We start from the raw sequence: 7,030 nt of genomic DNA, 5'->3' as shown, positions 1-7,030 counted from the left end.
ACCACCGTATATCTAACACCCAATATCACACTAAACCATCGTATATCTAACACCCAATATCATACTAAACCACCGTATATCTAACACCACACATCATACTAAACCACCGTATATCTAACACCCAATATCATACTAAACCACCGTATATCTAACACCCAATATCATACTAAACCACCGTATATCTAACACCACACATCACACTAAACCACCGTATATCTAACACCCAATATCACACTAAACCACCGTATATCTAACACCCAATATCATACTAAACCACCGTATATCTAACACCACACATCATACTAAACCACCGTATATCTAACACCCAATATCACACTAAACCACCGTATATCTAACACCCAATATCATACTAAACCACCGTATATCTAACACCACACATCATACTAAACCACCGTATATCTAACACCCAATATCATACTAAACCACCGTATATCTAACACCCAATATCATACTAAACCACCGTATATCTAACACCCAATATCACACTAAACCACCGTATATCTAACACCCAATATCATACTAAACCACCGTATATCTAACACCCAATATCATACTAAACCACGTATATCTAACACCCAATATCATACTAAACCACCGTATATCTAACACCCAATATCACACTAAACCACCGTATATCTAACACCCAATATCATACTAAACCACCGTATATCTAACACCCAATATCATACTAAACCACGTATATCTAACACCCAATATCACACTAAACCACCGTATATCTAACACCCAATATCATACTAAACCACCGTATATCTAACACCCAATATCATACTAAACCACCGTATATCTAACACCCAATATCATACTAAACCACCGTATATCTAACACCCAATATCATACTAAACCATCGTATATCTAACACCCAATATCATACTAAACCACCGTATATCTAACACCCAATATCATACTAAACCACCGTATATCTAACACCACACATCACACTAAACCATCGTATATCTAACACCACACATCACACTAAACCACCGTATATCTAACACCACACATCACACTAAACCACCGTATATCTAACACCCAATATCATACTAAACCACCGTATATCTAACACCCAATATCATACTAAACCACCGTATATATAACACCCAATATTATACTAAACCACCGTATATCTAACACCACACATCATACTAAACCACCGTATATCTAACACCCAATATCATACTAAACCACCGTATATCTAACACCACACATCATACTAAACCACCGTATATCTAACACCCAATATCATACTAAACCACCGTATATCTAACACCACACATCACACTAAACCACCGTATATCTAACACCCAATATCATACTAAACCACCGTATATCTAACACCCAATATCATACTAAACCACCGTATATCTAACACCCAATATCACACTAAACCACCGTATATCTAACACCACACATCATACTAAACCACCGTATATCTAACACCACACATCATACTAAACCACCGTATATCTAACACCCAATATCACACTAAACCACCGTATATCTAACACCCAATATCACACTAAACCACCGTATATCTAACACCCAATATCATACTAAACCACCGTATATCTAACACCCAATATCATACTAAACCACCGTATATCTAACACCCAATATCATACTAAACCACCGTATATCTAACACCCAATATCATACTAAACCACCGTATATCTAACACCCAATATCATACTAAACCACCGTATATCTAACACCCAATATCATACTAAACCACCGTATATCTAACACCCAATATCATACTAAACCACCGTATATCTAACACCCAATATCATACTAAACCACCGTATATTTAACACCCAATATCATACTAAACCACCGCATATCTAACACCCAATATCATACTAAACCACCGTATATCTAACAACCAATATCATACTAAACCACCGTATATCTAACACCCAATATCATACTAAACCACCGTATATCTAACACCACACATCACACTAAACCACCGTATATCTAACACCACACATCACACTAAACCACCGTATACCTAACACCACACATCATACTAAACCATCGTATATCTAACACCCAATATCATACTAAACCACCGTATATCTAACACCCAATATCATACTAAACCACCGTATATCTAACACCCAATATCATACTAAACCACCGTATATCTAACACCCAATATCATGGTTTCCTCTTCACCAGAAAAAAATTATAAGAAAACAAATGTCTAAAGTTGCTACATCCCCGAGAGGTTCTAGCTACGATTAAATGAACAAAACTAGATCGATATAAGTTATACGAAATGAACAGCTCAATGTTTTACGCTATTATCGCCCTCTAAATGATGGAGCTTTTATCCTTTTGCTCTGAGATTTAGGTTGGGTTTTGTAATTGTCTGTGTTATAATCTAACATACTTTGACAAGATAAACTTGACCCTGGTTATGGTATCGTTTGGTAGTTCTCGGTACCCACCACACAAGTCACGGCTTCTCTTTAACTCTGTAAACTTGATCTGTGGGGTAAGAATTCAGCATTCAGGTGGAAAAAAGAAGTCTCAAACGAGTAAAACAAGTTAAGCATGTATTGTTTAGAACTGGAAAAGTCACAACATATGTTGAGTTTGAATTATACAATTAATAGTTTCTGATTATTAATAAATGACAAGACAATGTATTTGGTTACCAGGATTAACTTCATGTCAATTATGAGATAGGTAAATAAATAAAGGTTTGTACAAGCCTAGAAACAGATACAAGTCTTAACTTTCCAATAATAAAATGAATACTGACAACTCAAAGAGCTGCACTCTAGAAGCTTATGGGTGTCTAACAAAACCTAATACCGGTAATAAATAAATACAGACGACTCAAAGAGGCCAAGTGCCATACCCTTGAACCTTATAAGTCTCTAACCTAATCTCATAATAGATAAATACAGACAACAAAAAGGCCAAGAACCACACTTAAGAAGCTTATATAAAAATATGATATAATTCCGAGTATCCTACATAAAAAAACATACTAAAGTATGCACAGTTAACTGAAATATACATAAAAATCATCATGAACCAAAAAAGGAGTCCTTAATAATTTTAGTCACTCTCTATAATATTCTCTATAAAGTCGTGTGGAAACGTAACACCGACTCCATGGCGACAATAGTTGACAGTGACACACAGTACTTCAGCAAGCTAAAGGTTTTTCTTTGGTTCTGACGCCAACCGATCTTTAGCAACCGAATCTTATTTGACACTGCGTGATATGATGATGTGTAATTCCGTCGTGATATGTCTATTGCCGTGATATTATGATGTCTATTGCCGTGATATTATGATGTATATTGCCGTGATATTATGATGTCTATTGCCGTGATATTATGATGTATATTGCCGTGATATGATGTGTATTGCCGTGATATTATGATGTGTATTGCCGTGATATGATGTATATTGCCATGATATGATTATGTATATTGCTGTGATATAATGTGTATTGCCGTGATATTATGATGTGTATTGCCGTGATATGATGTATATTGCCGTGATATTATGATGTGTATTGCCGTGATATGATGTATATTGCCGTGATATGATTATGTATATTGCCGTGATATGATGTGTATTGCCGTGATATTATGATGTGTATTGCCGTGATATGATGTATATTGCCATGATATGATTATGTATATTGCTGTGATATAATGTGTATTGCCGTGATATTATGATGTGTATTGCCGTGATATGATGTGTATTGCCGTGATATAATGATGTGTATTGCCGTGATATAATGATGTGTATTGACGTGATGTGACGATTAGATTTGCAATATGTTCACTGTTGATCAATCTATCATGACAAGCATATGTTCCCGGGTGAACTTTTTCACTATTACGATAGTTAAGATTTTATACATTTTGTGACACGTTGTTTGAAGTCTGTTTATTCTTATACGTATGTTAATTAAAGGTAAAGTTATGTGTGCACAGTCATGTGACAAGTCTGTCTTTGTGTTTTCAAATGGTTGTGAACAGCTGGTTGTATCCCGTATTTAAAGAAACGTTCTTATATAGCCAGCTACTTTTGCGATGGTGAGTGTAATAATTGTTTAGTATAATGTTGTATGTTTTTACCTTTATCAGTGTATTTTCAGGAGTAAATTTTGTAGATTCAATTGATAATCACATTTAAGTTCTAATTATCATCGTATCATTGTAATATGAATTAGAGTTATGTAACAATGAATTAGTAAATTTGTGTTAAATACAATTTTTACAAAGCATCAATATATTGTTTTACCTTCATAAAATTAGATACTAATCGGTTAATGTATTTGGTCTTTCAGTATAAGATAATCCTGTTTACTCAATGTTGTCTGTATATTTGTAATGTAGATTTGGATCATATCCATTATGTAGAATATTTCAAAATCATACATGTATACTGTAACAAGTGGATTACAAATGTCAAATTTTCAAGGCAATCTGCCCCTTTACCAATACACACACACACACAAAAACAATAACATGATGCATAAACAGTACTAGAAAATACAATAAGATACAGTAAGAGTAATATTTTTGGTAGTAGTTGAAAAAACAACCAGGAAACCTTCGGCTTGCGTGGGCCGAAAGCGGATACTAGCGCCATGCTCTATGATGGAACGCTAGGCGACCAACGGTAAAGATATTTGAAAATATCCCGCGCGTGAAGATGCCGAAGTGTAAACAGACGTTTCGTCCCAAAATGATTATTTCTAATTTACAGCGTATAGAAACTAGTGGACGACATGGTATAAATACTTTATTACAGAGCATGATGTTCTATCGTCCATGGAATGGTATTAAATATATGGTATTTTGCAGAATGTCGGGAGAACTCTCAACATATCCTGTAGATAATCAAATTGACCAACCCTACTTGAGAACAAAGTCATATAATATTTATTAGGCGTGCTGAAATATCACCACGGGATACAGACTGTTGGGGACAGTGGATATATAGTCGAGAGGCGACCAAATTTGAGTCTCGGGAGTGCAGCAGTGTAACGTCAAAAATATATTCCACTACGGGAGGCGACCAAATTAAAGTATCGAATAGCAGCAATAATGTAATGTAAGAACTATGAGGAATGTCCAAAAAATCAAAAAATTCAGGAATTAAGAAAATTTAAACAAATTGAATAATTAATTAGATGAATTGTCAGGATACGAACATGGAGTCGTGTGGAGAACAAAACTACTAACGTTAGTTCAAACATCGAGGGTAGCGGGATGGCAGGTTGGTAAACCGGTATCTTTCCCTCAACCGACACTTCGTTTCATCCCAGGTAGGGCAATGATCAATAGCAACCACCTGCATGTCCTTCCAACTATGACTAGGTAAATTAAAATGCCTTGATACAGGGAAGTCATGTTTGTTTTGCTTGATGGAGCATTGTGGTTGTTGATTCTCATGTTCAGCTTTGTGCTGGTTTCCCCAACATACTGTATTTTGCATTTTTGGCAAGAAAGGAAATTTACAATATTAGCTGATGTACATGTCAGTTTTTGTAAAATATGAAAACTTGTTAATTAACTAGTTGTTAATTTCGCATTAAAAAGTATCTGTAGACGCTCCGTATAGACAAAGTTTGCAAGTTTTTTTCTGCGTGTATTGAAGGCACCGGCTGTTACGACAGATGTAGAAGGTAATATGCTGCTCACCACCAAATCTCTGACGTTTTTAGGTCTACGATAGGCCAATAACGGCGGCTTTGGAAATATTTGTTTGAGTTTTGCAGATAACTCATTGATGCTCCAGTGGTTTTGTATGGATGAAAGCGGCGGCAAGTTTGGATGGAACGTAACCACACAAGGGACCCTTTGTGTCGGAGTTCTGACTTTATATTTGAGAAGGCTGGCTCTGTCCAGTATCCTGACTTGTCTTTTTCCCGATCTACTAGGTTGATATCCTCTAGAAACAAGGTTGGATTTTTAGCTCAGAACATCGTCGTTTGAAGACTATCATCGGACACTATCCGTCGGATACGTAAAGGTTGAGAGTAATTAATGTTATTCGCTGTGTGTGAGGGATGACAGCTGGACGGGCGGAGATACTGGTGTTTGTCAGTTGGTTCTGATTTCTCAATCAATTAAGGTTGAATTAGTGTCTGGAAATGTATTTGTTTCCGTGGATACCTCTAGAGTGAATTTGATAGTTGGATGGAACGCGTTCGCGTGTTCAATAAATTCATCGGGTGATCTTCTGTTCGATGTCCATTTTATTTCAATATCATCGATGAATCTGAGGTAGCTGAAATGCTTGGTTGGAGCAGATGCTAGAAGTTGGGATTCAAGATATCACATAAATACGTTAGCATATGAAGGGGCCATCTTAGTGCCTAAAGCTGTGTCGCTGACTTGTAAATAATTCTCCCCATTAAACCTAAAGTTGTTAAGTGTCAGGACAAGTTTAAGTTAATCTACTAGACTTTCAGTCGATAGGTGTTTGGTACCACGTCGTTCCCCTGCCTCACGAGAAGCAGCAATGCCGTCAGCATGCGGGGTGTCAGTGTAAAGAGAGGCGACGTCCGTCGTAACTAGCACAGAACTCTCCACGTGACCCAATGTTGGTATCCTGACAATTCATCTAATTAATCATTAATTTTGTTAATATTTTCTTAATTCCTGAACTATTGTTTTTGGACATCCCAAATAATATTCCTCATATATCTTACATTACGTTGCTGCTATTCGATACACAATTTGCCCCCCCCCCCCCCCCCCCGACAATAGTATTACATTACACTGCTGTACCGATACTCAAATGTATTCACCTCCCGTCGTCGACTTTATCTCGACAGTCCCCAACAGTCTGGTGTGTTCCATAGTGACATTTCGGCACTCGTAGATTTTGGTTTGTACAGTTCTTATAAATTTCATATATCTTTGTTCTCAGGGACGTTGGCCAACTTGGATTCTTTACGGGATATTTTGATAGTTCTACAGACATTATACACATTATATTTATTTTA

The sequence above is a fragment of the Pecten maximus genome, chromosome 6 (genome assembly GCF_902652985.1).
Source record: "Pecten maximus chromosome 6, xPecMax1.1, whole genome shotgun sequence".
NCBI lineage: Eukaryota > Metazoa > Mollusca > Bivalvia > Pectinida > Pectinidae > Pecten > Pecten maximus.
This window is presented reverse-complemented; position numbering follows the sequence as displayed.